Here is a 21,188-nt window from a genome sequence, read left to right as displayed (position 1 = left end):
ACAATTCAGCTCAAAATGAACAATTTCACAGCTACCATGTCTTAAAAAAAAAAAAAAAAAATCCTGGATCTTATATGTGGAGTCATGTCTCATTTGTGCCACAGCAATGGCATGAGTCTGTTTCAGTCACACAGCATCATAGAGTGTGGATTTCACCTGGGCCAGGCCAAATCTCTTGACCAAACCCTTCTTTAACCTCAAAGAGAGGTTATAAAAGGCTGACCACAGGGCGTGTCTGTCCATCCACGCTGGGCTCCTGACCACTGTCTCTTTGGAAGGCAGTTGTTATGGGATGCGGTGCAATCTGCTCCAAAGGCATCTTTCACACGTGCTGCTGCGGAGATGACCTGATTTAAAGGCCGCCCTCCGCTGTTTTTCAACCTGGTTGTGCGCGAGTGTGTGCGCGTGCGTGCGTGTGTGTGTGCGTGCACGTGTGTGTGTGTGTGTGTGTGTTTTCCTTAACCCAATTTAGCCTCACAGTGTAATACACAGGGAGGCTAATGACCAGCCGAGGCTGCAGGCAACATGGACCATATTAACGCTGCTACCTTTTAAAGGAACATGCATGCAATTATGAGCATCTCAAAGGCTTTTGTTTGCAAAATGGTCGATTGAAAATAAAACTAGAAAAGACTACAAAAGATTTCATGTGGGTGTTGTTATTTATACATTGAATGGGTCTCTCTTCCTCTCTCTCCAGACTCATTTCCCATTGGGTGCTTAAAGTTAAATATTTCAAAAACGACAAAAGATTTCACGTGGGGGGTGTTGTTATTTATATCAGGTCGCACTTGTTGGTGGTGATGTCACCAAGAACGCTGCTCCCTCAGGCCCTGCTTTTATACTGTCGTCCAGTTTTCAGGAGAATAAACGTACTATTTGGGAGAACATACGTGTGCCCGCTTTCAGCGAGCCCTATGAACGCCATTTGCAATATCGCCCTGCAAGTTCACCGCCGCAATTATTGGTTATATATCATGACACCTAATGACAACATAATAATAATAATAATAATAATAATAAATGTACTGCATCCATTTGTAACTAGTAGTCCAAGCGACAGATGTGCCGTTTCAAGTCTTCATGCTTTACTGCTCTTTTCCTGAAAACTTCCCGCAAAAGCATTTTTTCCACATGTTACTTTCCCTGTTTTTCCTAGTTTTTATGGAGAATGGAGCGTATTTTTGAAGACACCTGCATATGACAAGAAACCGCTCCATTCCCATTGAAAAGCAGAATCCACCTTCATGGGTAAACGTCAAAGTCAGAGAAGGTCATAAAAATAGCAAAAATAGCTGATCTACAAGCTCTATGTTCTGCCAATCCACTGGACATCTACCGTCTTTCCAATGGCAGGATGTGTGAAGTTTTGAAATGGAATATTTGTATCAGGATACCATGAATACAGGAGGCAAGACGAGATGTGATCTAAAGATATGCAGTTGATTTTTATTTGGTTCTATGGCATGCCTATGGCGCTCATTACTCGGCTAAAAAATGGTCTCACTCTGCTTGATGCTTGCAACGGGAGAAATAAAATAGTGTTATACAGGCATTTTTATCTTAGTAGATGACCCTGCAGTGCAGTTGCATTATGTCCAGGGAGTGTGCTTAAGCATGAAGGTCTAACACTGCAGATACAACACCGTACTGTGGGTACCATAACCTTGGGTCTTATATAAATTCTAAGAAAGTGCAGCTACAACCTTTTATATCATCTACGCATCAATCATGATAGTGTGAAGCAGCAAGCCTGTGTTTTGTCCAAATATTTTTTGAATGGTTATATTACAAGGCATGTTATGTTTGATTTAGATCAATAGCTGTGTAACAGGACATTATAGGATATAGGAATAATCTATTTCTTTTCTTTTTTCACTGTTGTCCTTTCCTAGTGAATAGTTTGCCTGTGGAACAGGCAAGGTCAGTGGTTCTCAATCTCATCTGGATCAGGGCCCACTTGAAAATATTGAAAGTGTTCGCGACCATTTACAATTTAGAGTTCAGGCATTTAGCAGACACTCTTAATTCAGAGTGATTTACAAGTAAGGACAGCACATGGCAATACATCAATACATCAACATTAATACATCAAATGCATAGAAATAGTCATCTAAAACGTAGGTAGACCAAGAACCCATTCATTAAAATTCAAACAATCAACACATCAATAATCTGTACATCAAAGCTATACAGACTATAGCAGTGTTTCTCAAACTTTAAAATTTAGTTAATTCTCCCGTTAACTCTGACAGTGTACAAATCGAGTTACAGACTTGTATGCGTCAATTTATACCCCCATAAAGAAACCCACAGAGTCTCTGGAATCCACTTTGAGAATGACTGCACTATAGCTTCGATGTACGATAGGATATCAGGTAAAAAATTGCCTGACATCGGTCTAAATAATGTATTTATAACCATTTATTATGGCCATTTATTATAACAGCCGTGCTAAGTGGACAGATGGGTGGGCCGTGTGCATTTTCAGAACATGTTTACTTTCAAGATCAATCAATCGATTGTGTTCCACCTTGGATCAATGGAACAAACTTAGTATACTTAGAGTTCTTATTTATTGGTATCACTTTTTAATAATACATGTTATATTATCATTTGTGTTTTACCAATTATTTTTGGGCCAACTTGCAGTGTCCTCACGGCCCCACTGCCCACTGGGCTAGGTGATCTCCTAGGTGCTCTTTGTAAAAGCTGTCATGAGGAAGGCATCGCGGCTGTTTCTGCTGCTGCTTCCAGACTCCAGGCAGGACAGGCTGCCTCCAGCTTGATAAAGTGAGCCATTTTGCACACAGACAAGATTACTCTCAAGGACAGAGATTAAAGTGGCTTCACTGAGAGTTTCAATACCCCCAACCCCCTACTGTTCACTCCCACACAAACATACACGCGCACACGCACACACACACACACACACACACACACACACACACACACACACACACACACACACACACACCCCACACCCCACACCCCACACTACTGAACTGAATTTTGTTTTCATTTGTGTATTATACTGGGGGAATACATGTATAATATATATAGGTATATACACACACTGACACACACACACACACACACACACACACACACACACACACACACACACACACACACACACACACACACACACACACACACACACACACACACACACACACACACACACACACACACACACACACACACACACACATACGCATACTAGAGAGAGAGAGAGAGCTTTGAAGCGAGTGAACAACCTTAAGGCTGCAGGCCCTCATGGTTTGCCTGGCTGCATCCTCAGATCATGCGTGGGGCAGCTGGTGGGGTGTTTGCCGATAGTTTCAACCTCTCCCTTCTTTGCCGGGCAGGCTGTTGTTCCCGCAAGCTTCAAGATGTCCACCATTGTATGCCTGTCTGTCCCGATGCAAGCACCCCCGGGGTAACATGACCGAACGACTGTAGACCTGTCGCCCTCACCTCACTTATCAGTACAGTATATGCTTAGAGATCGTGAAGGAGGCACACGGTCGAAATTGATCAAATGAGGACACAATTGCCACGAACAACGATTGTGGGCAAATCGTCACTGTCGGGCAGAAACCTTGTATCTCCAAGTTTCAAATGTGTATTTTTTTTGTAAATTAAAGCCCTACTTCATCATACAAAAGTGTCGCACAAAACTAGTGAAAATAGCCAATCTTCAAGCACACAATGCCTCGCTGACGTTGTGTGTTTGTAGATTGTCTATTTTCAATCGTTTCTTTTTTTAAATGATAAATACCAAATGAACGGTTTTGGACTTACAACTTTTCCACCCGACAATGACGAAATGTTGTCACAGCTTGGCATTCAACAAAACGTTTCCTGCCAAGCTTGGCACCAAGGTCACAGACCAGGGCCTGCACTGGACCGTGCGCAGCTGGATACTGGACTTCCTGTTGGGCCGGGGCCAGGTGGTGAGAACGGGCAGCATCACATCAGAATCACTGAACCTTTACACATCTGGAGCCTAGATAATCTACATCCCTGTACACACGACTGCGTGGCTATGCACAGCTCCGTCAACATCAATGAACGCGTGCTGCTAACGACACAATGGTGATGGGCCTGATGGTCAACAGCTGTATGAGTGGTGTCATGAGAACAATAAAGCACGCACATCCACTCACTAAAAATCAGGTGCCGGGCTGAGGTCAGAATCCATGAGAAAAGGAAAAGAAAAGGACTGCACACTGGATCATGCTCCAAAGGTTTAACATTTATTATTGGTTCCTTTATTTATTTTAAAAACCACATTGAGACCATAATCTATTTTACGAGTGTGAACTGGCCAAGAGAAGTAACAACAGATACAGGACATGACAAAGACAGACAAATAACATCCATCCATATATATATCCATATATCCCACTAGCTAGGAAGCTCCAGGAGAATCTAGCAAAGTGACCAATATAAGACCACTATAAAACTAGAAGCAGTGCTCTTCCGAGCAACCAGGTCAGGAAGGTTATTCTGGCCTCCTGGTGAGGCCAAAGTGAAAATGGTGGAAGGTCTTCTTCTGCCTTTCACGGCTGCTTCACGGACTCTGCATGCATGATTTTGTTCCAAAAAATTGTTTTGCAAAAGTCGACCTGATGGTGGCGTTATTACAGGCCAATGTGAAAATGGTGGCGTTTGTTCCTTGACCTAATGGTAATGTGCGTGCAAAGTTTCACGGAAAGCGCAAGCTGCATTCATTCATGATTTGAGACATTTTGTTTTAAACGGACCAATCCTGCAAAGACCAATCTTAGCCAATCAGGGTGGAACACGCAATATTGATCACATGACTGTAGAGATACTGTGTACTGATTTGTGAGATTAATTAATCAAATCTGAAGGAGTTACATCCAAAAATGTGTTTTACGTAAGTCGGCCTCCTGGTGGTGCTATAAAAGGCTGATTTGAAAAATTCAGGGAAAACATTTTTCCTTGTCCTCTATGAGTGCACGTACAAAGTTTGACACTAGATCGGTGGAGTTATAGGTAAAAACACAAATCAGCCTGTTATAGCGCCACCATGAGGCTGATGAGAAATTTGAAGTGGTATTTCTTCTTCGGCCTAGTGGGAATATGCGTGCACAATTTTATTCAAAACCGACTAATCCTACAAACTTTGGAAGCCAATCAGGATGGAATATGGAAAATCGGACAGATCCATGTCGATCACATGACTTTACAGATATTGTCTACAGATGTGCGTGATTTTTGGTCAAAATCTGTAGGAATACTGTCAAGAAATTAGTTTGACAAAAAATTTCCTCATGGTGGCACTATAAAAGGCCCATGTGAAAAATGAGGGGGGAAGAGGAATCAAGGGAGTGTGTGTGCACAGTTTGGCCAAGACCGGGCCAACGGCGCCGGAGATTAGCTTGTAACAGACGGACGGACGCACGCACACACGCACATACGGACGGACAGGGGCAAAAACATAGTCTCCTCATGCCTTCGGCCTGGTGGAGGCAACTAAGAGAGCAACATCATTTTGTATTTTCTACTAAACTAATATAAAACTAACATCAACAACATTTGCTACACATCAAAGCAGGAGCAATGTCTGGGAAGTGCGCCCATGGCAATCCTTTTAAAACTCACTAGAGGGACCACAAAAGACCATTTGAGTCTGGTCTGTAGGTCATTCCACGAACAGAGCCCAAAAAAGCCTTTCTTTCCCCCGCCTCAGATTTTGTTGTGGGTATACGTTATAGCGAAGCCAGGCATTTGATCTGAGAATAGAACCCTTTACACCAGTGGTTCTCAAAACAGTGGGTCGGGACTTGACAAGCTGCATCAGTGCCTGCTATGGGAGCTGCACGGCCCCAAATCACCTGCTGCAAGTGGCCTAGTACATCGTCACTGAGGTTTGCCTCACTCCATCCAGGAAATATGTACAAGCAGTATCTTAGCTAAGGAAGAGCAGATCATCAAAGACACTTACCACCCTAGCCACAATACGTCACTAGGCCTGGGGCGGTATCGACATTTTGTTACCGCGATTACCGTCTTCCCATTTACCGACGGTACTGCGGTAATTACCGCACCCCCGTATCTATTAATTAAGGTTCGGCGATAAGCCAAAATATTGCAATCATCTTCCCTAAAGTCGCCTCTCCACAGTGGAGAGGCGACACAGCCTGACCGCCCGAGTTATACTTCTCCGTACAGCACAGCGGGTATGGCTTTGAAAGGAGCAGATCTACAAGCTCACAACACATTGCATCCGCGACGCGTTCTGAGCTTTTAGATCTGCACTGTCGGGTTACCATAGTAACGTAGGCTAGCTAGTAGGCTTTTCAGACACAAACAGCTGTGTGAACAAACCAGAAGAGGACGGGTAGTCAGATCGTGTACAGTGATTCTGTAAACTCACGTCACGTCTCAACTCTCAAATCCCAGTGATTGAGTGCTGCTATATACAGGTTTTAGTTACAAGACTTGACAGAAAAGGTTATAAAATCTCCGACGCGCCGCCGAACGGGCACAACGTGCGACGCGATGGAAAAAGTAAAATAGTTTCACTTTCGGTTTTAGTCCACGCGGCCCGCGCTCCGCCAGTAATCCGTATGAATAAAAAAAGATATGCCACAACACAAGGTATGTATTAACATCCTTGTGTCGTGTGGATTACAAAGAAAGTTTACGCTGCTCTGTACTCCTCTACGCAGGCAGCAGCAGTGACTGTCTGTGTCTCTGAGAGTGAGAGTGACGTATGTGGCTTCCAAACTGTGGTACACGGCCCAGAGCAGAGCGGCATGGAGCGCATGCGGTCCTCGCTTCTCCCCTGTTTTAAAACTCGCTTGTTTTCCAATAAAAAATAGACCTTTTTTTGTCTTTTTTTACCGCGGTAAGCACACTGACACCGCGGTAGACCTCGGTTTACCGCGGTACGGCGGTACGGCGGTTACCGTGTCCAACCCTATACGTCACCGCATTATCAAATGCCAAACAAACAGACTAATGAGAAGTTTCCACAGCCACACCATCAGGCTGCTGAACATGCGCTGAACCCTACTACTAGCCTTACATTTTCCCATTACTACTGTATGACTAGATACACTCCCCTTCCCCTACATCGTGACTACTAATTGAAGCCGAGGCCGAATTGGGCCAAATCGCATGGATGAGCCCTGACAGCACATGGTTGGTGCTACAGACTCCAAATTTCGCACACAGATAGCTCAGACCTTTGCCTACGATCTTAGCTAGGCCTCGACCCGACCCGATATGCGGTTTTCCGGAACCAACGCGAAAGGTTCGGAATCTCCATATGCGGAGTCCTGACTACTAATTGAAGCCAATGGACGCAGAATCTGATTGGCCCGAATCGCATGGATGAGCCCTGAAAGCACATGGTTGGTGCTACAGACTCCAAATTTCGCACACAGACAGCTCAGACCTTTGCCTACGTTCTTAGCTAGGCCTCGACCCGACCCGATACACAGTTTTTAGGATCCGGCACAAAAGATTTGGAATCTCCTTATGCGGAGATGACTGACATCGGGCTGTTCCGGAGCAAGCGCTGACTCATTGTGACATCACTTCATAAAAGGCTCTGACATCACATACGCTAGATGAGTCAACTAAAAATCTCTCTGAGTGTGGCATAAACTAAAGTCTTTCTTCCTCTCACTTCGAGGTGAGCAAAGTTCAGGGTGCTCTTCAGAGCGGTTGGGTTCAGGGGAATTAGCGGGCTGTGCCTTTAAGAGAACCAGGTGAATAATGTGGATAAGCCCGGGCAGTTCCCTCTCACGCTAAACTTAAATAATAAAGGGGAATAAGGAGCCCAGGGGCAGGGAACTCCGGGGCGCTCTGTAAGTAAAGTAGGGTTGCTGTGTCTGCAGAGATCTCCATATATGGGCATAAGTGGACAAAGGCAAACAGATGGTCAAAACGGGTCCTATGACAACAGGTATAATGGGGTTTGCATTAAAGGGTAGGGCCGGAACTGGTACTGTGTCTGCAGAGATCTCCATATATGGGCATAAGTGGACAAAGGCAAACTGATGGTCAAAACGGGTCCTATGACAACAGGTATAATGGGGTTTGCATTAAAGGGTAGGGCCGGAACCGGTACTGTGTCTGCAGAGATCTCCATATATGGGTATAAGTGGACAAAGGCAAACAGATGGTCAAAACGGGTCCTATGACAACAGGTATAATGGGGTTTGCATTAAAGGGTGGGGCATTCATTCCCTATTTTAAATTCAGCGCGCGTGTTTCCCGCCGCAGCAGGTAGTCGGGGGCACTAACAGATGCAGAGATCTCCATAATGGGCATAAACGGACACAGACATCAGATACAGAGATCTCCATATATGGGCATGAAATGGATGCAGACAGACAGATACAGATATCTCCATATATGAGCATAAATGGACACAGGCAAACAGATGGTCAATACGGGTCCTACAGAGATCTCCATATATGGGCATAAAATGGACGCAGACAGACAGATAACTCCATATATGGGTATAAATGGACACAGGCAAACAGATGGTCAAAACGGGTCCTACAGAGATCTCCATATATGGGCATGAAATGGACGTAGACAGACAGATATCTCCATATATGGGCATAAATGGACACACGGCCAAACAGATGGTCAAAACGGATCCTATGACAACAGATATAATGAGGTTTGCATTAAAGGGCAGGGCATTCATTCCCTATTTACATTGTTCCCGAGTTGGCCAGGCCGCCGACTAGACGCTCGGCACGCCCGAAGCGCGTGCCGGACAGTTAACCCTTTAGTAAGATTCTTTAAAACCGGAGCCGAGATGTTCAATGCAAATCCAACTCAGGACCTGAAAATGGTGTTCAAGTCCAAAAGCTCACAGGGAGCTAAGAAAAAACATCTTAACCCTGATGTCCCTGACGTTGTTATTTTTGCACCAGGAGACCAGACACAACCTCGAGACATTGTTCTGTACAGAACTCCAGCTGATGCACCTAATCACAGACAAACTACACATATCAATTCACTCCACCCTATGTATGACCCAGCTGCCTATCCCTTGATCTTGCCATATGGAGATGCTGGCTTCAGCATCGACAATCCCATCCTCAAGGTTAATGCAAATTCAGCCAGAGGCAAAGTCACTCTTCAGGAGTTCTTCAGATTCCATCTACAACAAAGAACTAATTCTTTCAACACCCTTCTGAAGTCAGGGAGACTTACTCAAGAATACTTCTGTGATCAATACTCCAAAATTGAAAGTTGCCGGATGAAATTCTACAGGAGTAGGGAACAACAAGACAAGTACAGGGCCCACCAGTATTCAGGTCTGGATGATGCCCTAACTGCACAGCAAGCACAGCCAGGACAGACTGAGGCCACCAGGATTGGTCAACAGATAATTCTTCCAGGCTCACACACTGGTAGCCCCAGATACCAATTCAAGCGCTTTCAAGATGCCCTTGCCATAGCAGCCAGATATAGAAGGTTTGACCTCTTCATTACCATGACGTCAAACGCAAGGAGTGAAGGTGTACTGAGTAACATCTTTCCAGGACAGCAGCCCACCGACAGACCAGACATTGTTAACAAAGTTTTCAAAAGGAGTTTGGATGAGCTCCTCCACGACACAAAGCTCGGCGTCTTTGGGAAGATGAAGGCTAGAATACACACTATTGAAGGACAGATGAGAGGACTGAAACATGCCCACATACTGCTACTCCTACATGAGATTTTGACTGTCGCTGACATTGATCAAATAATTAGAGCAGACATACCTGACAAACAAAAGGAGCCAGAGCTGTATGAGCTGGTGTGTCGATTCATGCTACATGGACCCTGTGGCCCGGCCTACCCTAACAGCCCCTGCATGGTCAATGGTATCTGTACTAAGAAATTCCCTAAAAACTTCTGTGCCAACACACGACTGCCTCATGATGGTCATGGCTACCCAGAGTACAGACGGCCCATTGTCGGTCACACCCATAAGAAGAATGACTTTCTGTTTGACAGCAGGTGGGTCGTTCCTTACAACGCTTGGGTCCTACTTAAATATAAATGCCACATCAATGTTGAATTTGTTGGCTCCTTCCGTACCATCAAGTACCTGTACAAATACGTCCATAAAGGAGTTGATGTTGGCACTCTCGATATTGAAGACAGGGATGAGATCTCCAGATTCATCAATGCCAGAACCATTGATGCTCATGATGCACACTGGAGAACAATGGAATACAAGATCCAGGACAGAGTCCCTGCTGTCACCAATCTCGCTATCCACACAGATGGCCAGCAGAGCATAATCTTCAGAGAAGGCTATGCACAGGAGGCCCTAGCGGCAGCCAAACCAACTACATTGCTTGCCTTCTTCCAACTAAACAGCAGGGACCCTGACGCAAGGCAATATCTTTACATGCAGATTCCAGAACATTACAAATGGGATGCAAAGGACCACATGTGGCAAAAAAGTGTCCACCAACTCAAGGATGCAGAACTTCCAAGTACAATAGGCAGGATGTCCAATGTATCAGTGCTCCAAGGAGAAAGATTCTACTTGAAACTGCTCCTAGGACATATCAGAGGACCACAGACCTATGATGACCTTAAGGTATATAACGGCAACCACTATGACACTTTCAAAGACACTGCTCTAGCCATGGGCTTGCTTCAGGACGATGGAGAATGGATTACCGCCATGCGTGACGTCTCAAGCTACGCTTCCTCAAGGAAAGTAAGAGAAACCTTTGCCATCATCCTCCACTACTGTCAACCTTCAGAGCCCAAAGATCTGTTTGAAAGATTCTTTGAACAGCTTAGTGAAGACTTTGTCCATGAGGAGGCCACTGCACAGAGGTGCCCTACAGATGCAGTAGACACAACATTTATACACAATAAGGTACTACTTGCAATTGAAAACGAGCTCTCGCAAATGGGAGGTAGTCTATCCAAACACAATGATATGCCACAGCCAAGACCACTAACTGAGCAGGAAAAACTGACACAAATCTTCAGATCTGAAAAATTCAACATAACACAGCAAGAACAAATTGTAAAGTCACTTGCTCCTAAGCTCAATGGAGAACAAATGGCACTCTACGAAGCTGTCTATCAGGCAGTACATGCACCAAAAGAAGAAACCATCACACGGCAGTTCATTCTAAACTCCCCAGCAGGTTATGGCAAAACCTTTACCTTTAAGGCAATTGCAGCTAAGATTCGCGCAGAGAATGGCATTGTACTGTGTGTGGGCAGCACAGGCTTAGCGGCACAGAACCTGGAGGGTGGTAGGACAGCTCATTCAAGATTTAAGATCCCAATCCCCATTTTTGAAGACTCTGTCTGTGCCATCAACGCCGAGTCCTCCCTGGCTAGGCTCATCAAAGAGAGCAACTTGATAATCTGGGACGAGATATTCAGTGTTAACCGATTTAATGTTGAGTGTGTGGAAAGAACACTGAGGGACCTCATGCACTCACAACAACCTTGGGGTGGCAAAACTGTCCTTCTGGGTGGAGACCCTAGGCAGACACTCCCTGTTATTAAAAGAGCAAGCAGAGCCCAGATAGTTACAGCATGCATCCAGATGTCACCACTGTATCCTCTCATGAAGCACCACAAGCTTAACATCAACATGAGGACAGAAACAGCTGAAAGGGACTTCTCCAACTATCTTCTTGCTTTAGGGGACGGAAAACTCCCTCACGAGGACACAGAAGTTCAAATCCGAATTCCACCACAACACTTGGTTAAGGATCTGAATACTCTGATTTCTTACACCTTTCCTGACCTGCAAAATGGATGTATCAACAAAGACAACCTTCTCAAAGGCACTGTATACACTCCTCTGAACAATGACATCCGAGAAATCAACAACATATGCTTGGCTGACTTACCTACAGAAGAGAGAGTCTACCTTTCAGCCGACTCAATTCAGGAGGACGACCACAAGGATTACGTGACTGTGGAATTACTCAATTCACTGACACCCTCTGGAATCCCTGATCATAACCTCAAATTGAAAGTAGGCGCACCAGTCATGCTGCTTAGAAACCTGCAATCAGGTCCTGACCGCACTCTCAAGAATGGCACCAGAATGGTGGTAATGCAAATGATGGACAGAGTCATTGAGTGTGAGATTGCAGTAGGCACAAACAGGGGTGAAACAATCTTCCTACCAAGAATACCTCACTATGACAGAGGTGAGCTTCCCTTCACCTTCATTAGACGACAGTTCCCTATCCGCTTAGCATTCTCTGTTACAATCAATAAGGGTCAGGGCCAAGAGAATGAACGAGTTGGCATCTACTTGCCTAAACCTGTGTTCGCTCATGGCCAACTCTACACAGCCTTCTCTAGAGGAAAGAGAGCCAGCGCTGTAAAAGTTTTCATTGTGGATAATGACAAGGGCATTACTGACAACATTGTTTATAGCGAACTCCTTTAGGATAATGGGCATAAATGGACACAGACAGACACAGAGATCTCCATATACGGGCATAAAAGGGACACACCCAGACACATACAGAGATGTCCATATATCACAGACACAGATAGCTCCATATATGGGCATAAATGCACACACAGATGGGCATAAATGGACACAGGCAAACAGATGGCCAAAACGGGTCCTATGACAACAGGTATAATGGGGTTTGATTTAAAGGGTGGAGCATTCATTCCCTATTTACATCGTTCCTGTGTAGGCCGGTCCCCGACTAGACCCTCGGCCACCCGAAGGGCTAGACCCTCGGCCGCCCGAAGGGCGGCCGAGCTTCTAGTTTGTGTAATTACTTGCGCCAGCAGAGCGCGCAAGTACTGCGTTCGCTATGTATGTCGGTGTCTGTGTCTGTTTAAGCCCGTAGACCAATCAGGGACCAGGACGTCATCATTAACAGCCAATGAGGGACCAGCATTCCTAGTGATGCCAGTGGTGAGCTCACCTCATCTGCTGGCACACAAGTAGGACATACATGGCCTACTTGTGCATAAGGAGCAAGTTGGCACCTCAACAGAGTGCAGTTCTAGTTTGATATCTGCTGCTATTTGATGTTACATACTTCATGTATATTTGATATTTGCTTTGATATTTTATTCTCAATTAACCACTTAAACCCTCTGTGCTTCTCTGTACTTTGTCCACTCTTTAATCCCATCACCAGTGAATATATGAATTAATAAACATATATCGGCAATTAATATATGATGAATGATATATAAGAACGATATATACAGACTATCAACAGAATAGATATGGTATAGTTGGAGAATAGATACTGGCAGACAGATCATAAATCAACAGTAAACACGAGAATGAATGGACTGTATGGACAGTGCCAACAGGCTTTCAACACTGAGTATCTGGATAATATTATGTACGGTCTATCAACAGTGATGAGAATGAATATAGAGTCTATCAACAGTAAATGTGAAGCCAGTCAGTTAGTTATCCTCAAGGTTCTGTAGTGGTAATCTTAACAGTCCGTGAGCAAGTGCATTTGAGGTAAAATCGAGGTCTTCTCTGTCCCTGAGCCCCCCACTCACATTGGGCGCGCTGGTTTAAGGACACTCAGGCTACACTTCCCACTGGTCCACCGTCTTGTCATAAACAACATTTATCAATTCGGTAGCAAGGCATTCAGAGTGTGCTGGGATATACTGTATAAGCCATCTTATATAACCATGGCTGCAAAATGCTGAGGGAAAACAACTGTTAGAGACAGTTTTCACTGTATCTTTGTGGCTCGTTCAATTAGAAAATAAATTAGAAAATGCATTTCTACCTAGTACTCATTAAGTCTGCCTATAGAGCCTTTTCATAATTTTGTACATAATACAGTACGACACCTAAATACATCTGAAACAGTTGTGAAGCATCTTTGGGAATTGTGTATCCTTTTAGAATAAATAAATAATTTCATTTATATCCTACCCATCATTTTCAAAATGTGTTGCTTCACATAGTGCATGCTGCAATGCTCTTATTGAAACTGCATGTATTACAGTATACATCATAAATACAATACTTGAGACAACTCTGTGAATGAAATTCCCCTCAGCAGAGAATTAACGATTACGTATACCCTCTTGTTAGACAGCGCAGTACCCTCTCCTCTTGGCTGGTACTTATCAGAGCAGAAAACTTTAATTAATTCATGGCTGACTGATGTTCTAATCTGTACAGACCGACTGACTTAGATACATTGTGCATTGTTGAATTTGTAAACAGCTGCCAACCACAACAAGTGTTGAGAATGAAACATTAACACCCACCGGACTGTTGAAAAATGGCTAGGCTGAATTGCTGGATTTAGTGGGATTGTGTCTCTGTTATAGAAGTACACAACGGACTAATTACCCCGGAGTTGATGCACTGAGCTCCGACGCTTCAAGCTTTAAGCTCTGCCTTGTTGGAATCTCAAGGTATCCGACACATTCTATTCAAGACCTCAAAATGGATTACTCTGGTACACGTATTGCTCGAGATGCCACTCTGCCGGAAAGGGGGTATTCAAATCGGTCACCCTTATATAGAGATGACTCTTCCTCGCAACACTGGAAAGCACTGTGTGGCTTTTTTTCCATAATTGCAGCACTCAGCTCGGATCCTGGAGGTACAGTATTTTTCCATAAGCTGCCGAATTGGCAGACCGAGCTCCCGCGCAGAAGCTCATCAAATAACTCGATGTTATCACTGCGAACGGGGTTACAGAGTACCAAAATACCTCTATATAGTGCCCAGTCCATTCCAAAAGAAGAGAGATTTGCTCATGCATTATTGAGAGAAGAAGCATAATGCTGGGAGTTCAAGAAAGGGTCAAAGTGAATAATATTTCAAGCCTCTGGTCCAGATCCAGAAGACAACATGTAATGTTGGCCAGCAGAAAGCAGAGTAGTGTACAGGCTATTATTTCACCAGTGGAAGTGGAAAGCACAGGTGTTCCTCTCTAACAGTAGCAGCAGGGACACCTTTCTGAAGGGAGACTGATCAAGTGGAAAATGATACAGTCAGAGCATGAGTTTCCCCAAGCAACTACTGTACAATTCAAAATACTCTCTGTGTCAGTCCTTAGCATACATTGCCCTGCGTGTCCCAATGAAGCTGGTTGATTTGACATATGGCCCAAGTGTGGGAGGAGTAGCGCGAGAATAACGTTTACCTAGAATGTCGGACAAGTAGAGCGCGCAAGTACTGCGTTCGGCTGCGTATGTAGGTAGTTAGGTATGTAGATAGGTAGTAGGTAGGCCCAATCAGGCACCAGCATTTCTGGCAACGTCATCATTAACAGCCAATGAGGGACCAGCCTTCCTGGTGATGCCAGTGGTGATGTCACTGGCATTGCCAGCGGTGATGCCAGTGGTGAGCACAACTCATGGTGCGCTCTGCTGGCGCACAAGTACTTGTGCACAAGATGCAAGTTGGCATTTAAGGAAAAACATAATCTTAAAGTAGCAGGCTGGAAAATCAGGTGCACACATAAGTGTGAATCATCTTTAGTTCATTTGTTTTACAGATAAACAAAAATCATGTATAGTATGTTAACTACAGTACAGACCACATGTTTCTGTCTGTGTCGCTTGCCTAAAAAAATCCTTACATAATGGCTATGATTGGAACAAGCAACTAGAAGGGTCTAATTATGGGAAATTGCAAGTGTGGTTGCCTATTAAAGGCTATACTGTACGTGATGTCACATGATGTCACGTGATGTCACGCCATACTTGATGGCTAAACGTGATCTTAAGCTTGCACCAATCTTCCTTAGGGCGCGTTCGGAAATGCGCACTCAACGCACTGGTGTGCCATGTTGTCGTTCGTTTATTCGGTGCACTTGGTGCGTTGTCGTTCGGTAATCCAGTGTGCGGCGCACCAGTGTGCTGAGTGCACGCACTCACCAACCCTACTCAGAAGATGGGGTTTGGCGGTGTGGTGTGGCAGTGCGGTGTTTTGATTGGTTGGTTTTCATGGTGTCTCGAGCGCTTCTCTGCTGTGAACAATGGAGGAAATGACCGCAAAATGCAGCATTTATAGCTTTATTGGTTGTTTGGGCTTGATAGTTTCACACGCATCAACGTGTAAACTAACAGCAGGTATGCCAATGAATTACATCTCCTTTCAATAGCAACATTACGTTAGCAACTGCTGCTTTTCAGAAAGTTTACCTTCAGAGTTCAGACAGAGTGAAAAAGCACAGTTGCCTCTCAACTGGTCGTTCGTAAATAAGCCACACTGAACGCACTTTACAACGTCACGCCCACTGCACTCACTACACCGAGCACACACCCGGTGCGGGTTTCCGAACGCACCCATTGTGTACTTTTGGGGTTTCGGGGTATAAAGTTGGGGTTTGGGGTTACTCTATAAATTTTACTCTATAGAGTGTTACTCTATAGAGTTGGGCAAGAACTATAGTATGTTGCCTATGGCAACCACACTAATTTAAAGCCGCAATACTTAAATTGTATATCCTGTCTGGGATTATATTCTGCCAACTGCCAAACTAGCCGTGTTAGCTGGTTAGGTAAACAGGTGCTGCGTAGGCCGCTGGTGAGTGAAAAAAACGTCATATCCCATGATTCAGCGCGGCAAAGTGGACCGACTTTCACTTCCGTTCACAGCCATTGTATCGCGCTGCAAAAATCTGGCCTTTTCTGGCCTTCACTCTAGCTCATAGATACTTGTGTATGGATTTCTTCTTCTCTGTGTGAAAGAAAACATGTGGGGCGGCCGCGTGCACACGGAACGATCAAAAAGCAGGTAAATAGCATGAACAAGCCTTGGCAGTTAAATACATTTGTTATGTCAAAACTATGGCAGGCATTGTGTTTAAAGAGGGAAACGCTGCAGATATTGTGCTTACAGTATGAGTTTCAGGGGAATATAGGCATGTAATGAGAACATTTCCCTCCCACTTTGGGAGAGGTAGAAGAGTTGTTAATACTATAAGGGTGTCTACACAATAATGTGAAAAGGATCCATGTCTTAAGTGATAAAGTGGCAAATGGAAAGTGATGAATGCACAGATAATCTATGGGATTAGATCCATTTAATTTATTAGCATGCACATTTGATTACAGTATCTTTCTAAAACATAATACCATACTGCCAGCTTCCTTTTGGTAAGATGAGCCGCTGCCATTTTATTGGCTTTCTGGCCCTGTGGAAGTATAACGTGGTCTTAATGCAGTGCTGTATATCAATGATATTTAAATATCGTGGCAGGATTTTGATGATGTATCACAAACTTTTATTTTTTATAGAATTGTACCAGGTCCAAGTAGGCCAGCTCTAATGAGGATATGCATTTTAGCCTCAGCTAATTTAAGTCTTTGAGGTTTCAGTTTGTGTGATACCAAAAATAATCAAAATGCAATGTTAAAAAATATACAAAAGACCCAGAGGGGGGAAAAAGTGTGATTTGTGTTCCTCCAGAATAAATATCTAGCAGTGAAAGCCTGTTACATTCTTGTTAAATGGAAGAAAAACATTTTGGGGCATTCCATAAGGTTTTTGCAGATATCTTGTAATTGGATAGTTGCTTGAGGGTGATGTTGTTTATTAAATAGAGGAATATTAATGTGTTATATATTTGTCAATAAGTTTAGGTTGTTTGGGCTTTTAAAAATAATTGATTCAGCTTTGAACTTGAGCAACTCCCTCCGTTCTTTCTATCAATGTCCTTTAATGTACACTCCTGTTCTTTTCAGCCTTGAAACATCTACCCTTTTTCACTGGCGAAAACAGAATAAAAACTAAGCTATGATGACTAACATTAAATATATTGACAATTTCATCAACAAATAAAAACTGGACTAAAATGTTAGGGAGGGACTATAGTGGAGAAGAGATCCATTAGAACTAAAACATTTTATGTTTGGTTGTGCTCTGAAAACATTTTCAGCATGCAACCAAGTGTAAAATCAGCCATTACGACGCCACGTAGGCCCGCCAAAATATATTTGTTTTGACTAAATCAACTGTACATTTAGTCGACTAAAATCCTATGATATTTACAGTAGTCGAGTAAAAATAAAACTTTTCAGCTGACTAAAATATGACTAAAACTAAATGGAATTTTATTCAAAACACTATGACTCAAACTAAATGAAGATTTTCTGTCAAAATGAACACTGCTCATACCTTATACATGTAGATAAGGCCTACTGCATCCGTAGAGAGAGAGAGATGACAAAGCAGACAACGACAACCACAAGTCATTGAAGAAAAACATGTTCGTTCTTCATGTACAGTACAGATTCAATTATATCTACTGAATAAATAATTTGCTTTAAAACCTGCAAATAATATACGGTTATTTTGCTTGGATACAATTCCTATACTATAACAGTTAGCATGTGCTGCCATATACTGTACATAGGCTAATATGTAGTGAAAATGGAGTTTGAATATGTGTGTTGACATTGTTCTGAAGTGCAGTAACTGACTGCAGAGCTGTCAAATAACTCATACATCCATCACATTGAAGCCACACAGCATTACAACGTTTTAGATACACATAATTAAAACTTTGCAGCACATTCTTTTCATAAGAAGAATTAATTAAAAGTGTAATATAGATGTAGAGATAATGACTGAGGAGTCATTATCTCTGTATGGACATTATGAACACTTTTAACTCATGGACACTTAACTATTTTTATAGTGCTTGCTTGCATGAGACTTCGGAGTTATTATTGCAACCATAGGTCGCAGTTAACAATGAAAACCGTCACATCTTGTCCATATCTTGTCCGTATCTTGTCTGTAACGCCTCAATGTCTATAGCTGCTGACCTGTTGTGACATCACATTGTGACATCACATTTCATCCTTGTCCCTTGTATGCCCATATATGGAGATCTCCTATCTCCATACAGTATATGTCTATAGCTGACCTATGACATCACATTGTTGTGACATCACAATTTGTCATCACATTCCGTACTTGTCCCTTGTATGCCCATATATGGAGATCCCTGATGTCATCAATATTAAGCCCATAGCTTGGAATGCCCATATATGGACATATTGTGTGAGTCTCATGTGGTCTATGACATAAGCATCGCTCCCGATTCGATGTACACTCGGGCGACGCCACAAGCCTAATGTAGCCGCCACGCTGAACGTCTAAAGTCCGAGCACTGGAACAGACGTCTCCCAGGCCTGCACTCGGCTAGTATCTCCCAAAAGAATCACCAGGGCGTCGAGCAGACTCTATTAAGCCCCAGGGCCACACACTTGAGAAAGGCTAGACAGGCGGCAGCTAGATGTAGGCCGCTGTTTTCTTTGTTCCAAGGCACAGTAGGCCTCCCCCACTTTTCCGCCAGCCGACCGATCAGAAAAACAACACGGAAAAAAACAGACTAAACTACTACATACACAAATAAAACAAACGTCCTCAAAACTTGCCCAGCCTGGCCAATGTAATGAGTCATAACATGAAAAAAGTGGGAAAAAAACTGTGGAGCAGCGTCCAAACAGGTCTTCCCACAAGGAGTGACCACACAGGACGGTAAGAACACCAGTAAGACTCCCTAATCGGGAGATAAGCGACCTTTGGTCGCTTATCTCCACAAATAGGCCAAAAGTTTGTTTTACCAATTATCAAGACATACGGGCAGTTGACAGTTTGCCATGGTTACTCATTGAAGTTGAATCTCCATATATGGAGATAACCTACGCATCACACTAAGTCTGACCTCACCAGCCCATATTTGGGCATGAGCAACTTATGTCTCCATATATGGAGATATGATGACATCACACAGTCCTCAGCCGATGATGTGGCGTGATGTCATACAATACACAAACGAGCCCTACAGTATAAAGGGGCAATTCTTGCCAGGAAAGAAGCATTTCTTCGACTCAGACCTTATCGCCAGGGTTGGCTTATAGCAGCTGTCGGTAGATAATGCCGGTCTTATATAAGGGTCATTTGTGTACGGTGTGATTTGCCATGGTTACTCATTGAAGTTGAATCTCCATATATGGAGATAACCTACGCATCACACTAAGTCTGACCTCACCAGCCCATATTTGGGCATGAGCAACTTATGTCTCCATATATGGAGATATGATGACATCACACAGTCCTCAGCCGATGATGTGGCGTGATGTCATACAATACACAAACGAGCCCAGATATGAGCAGGGCAAAGGTGTGACGTGTGACGTGTGACGTGACGGACGGCCGGTGGAGGTTTTGATACTAAACTGCGACCTTACGGTCGCAACTACTGGCTGATAAGAGGTGTTATATGAAGCTCAAAGTGTAATATCTCCCCTGCCCAAACAGGCTTTTCGGTCCAGTCCACACCACTTATTCACAATGTAATGAATTGCAACTTTCAATCAATTGTCCAAATTGATTATTGCAGATCGTTGCAGTTTTTGGATTCTGTTTTAAGTGGTGGCGAATCAGTGTGGAATGGGCTCTAGCTGAGCAGTAGAAATTCCATGCAAAATACCCTGGTTCGATTTTGTCCTTTGAATTGACGAAGGGATCAATCTTACAGACTGCAGCTTTAAGAAAGATTGAAACAGCAAGCGTCCATCTCGAAATCAAACATTTACAGCTAGAGGAAGGATGGTGTTAATAGTTTATAGGAAGCTGTATGCAATCCCAGCAGACATGTTCCAAGTAAGGGGCTCTTACACATTAGTTCCTGAACACAAGAGGATGAGGATGGTACTGTAAGAATGATGAGGACTGAACATCAACATAAAAACTTCAGAGAACAAGGTCATCTACAGTAGAGATGAAAGTAGACTGCGATGCAGTGTCACAAAGATGGATGTAGTTCATTTACCATTCAGTCAGGTCCATTTAAAATGCTCTATCTTGAAGAATACCTTTCCATTAGTAATGAAGACATTAAAATTTGAATAAGTGCAGGTGACCTGAACTGTTGACTGAACCGTAAAGAGATAATAATTATTATTGGCAAAATATTTATGGTCACTCAGGGTAGACACGTCCAGAAAATCTGTGACCTGTGATCCCTCTTAAATCCGATTCCACATGTAGAGCATTATTGCTTTAAATACCGTGAAATTGCTGAATTTTAATTGCACGAAATGCTAGTGTTGTTGCACTACTTGTCAGTACACAGTCAAATCTAGCTCAGAGAGTGTACAGTACTTATACTGTAGGGTCGATTTTGTTCATTTTGCTCTCTCTTCAGAGTTAAATTATA

This window comes from Nannobrachium achirus (assembly GCF_963921795.1).
Source record: "Nannobrachium achirus genome assembly, chromosome: 13".
Taxonomy (NCBI): Eukaryota; Metazoa; Chordata; class Actinopteri; order Myctophiformes; family Myctophidae; genus Nannobrachium; species Nannobrachium achirus.
This window is presented reverse-complemented; position numbering follows the sequence as displayed.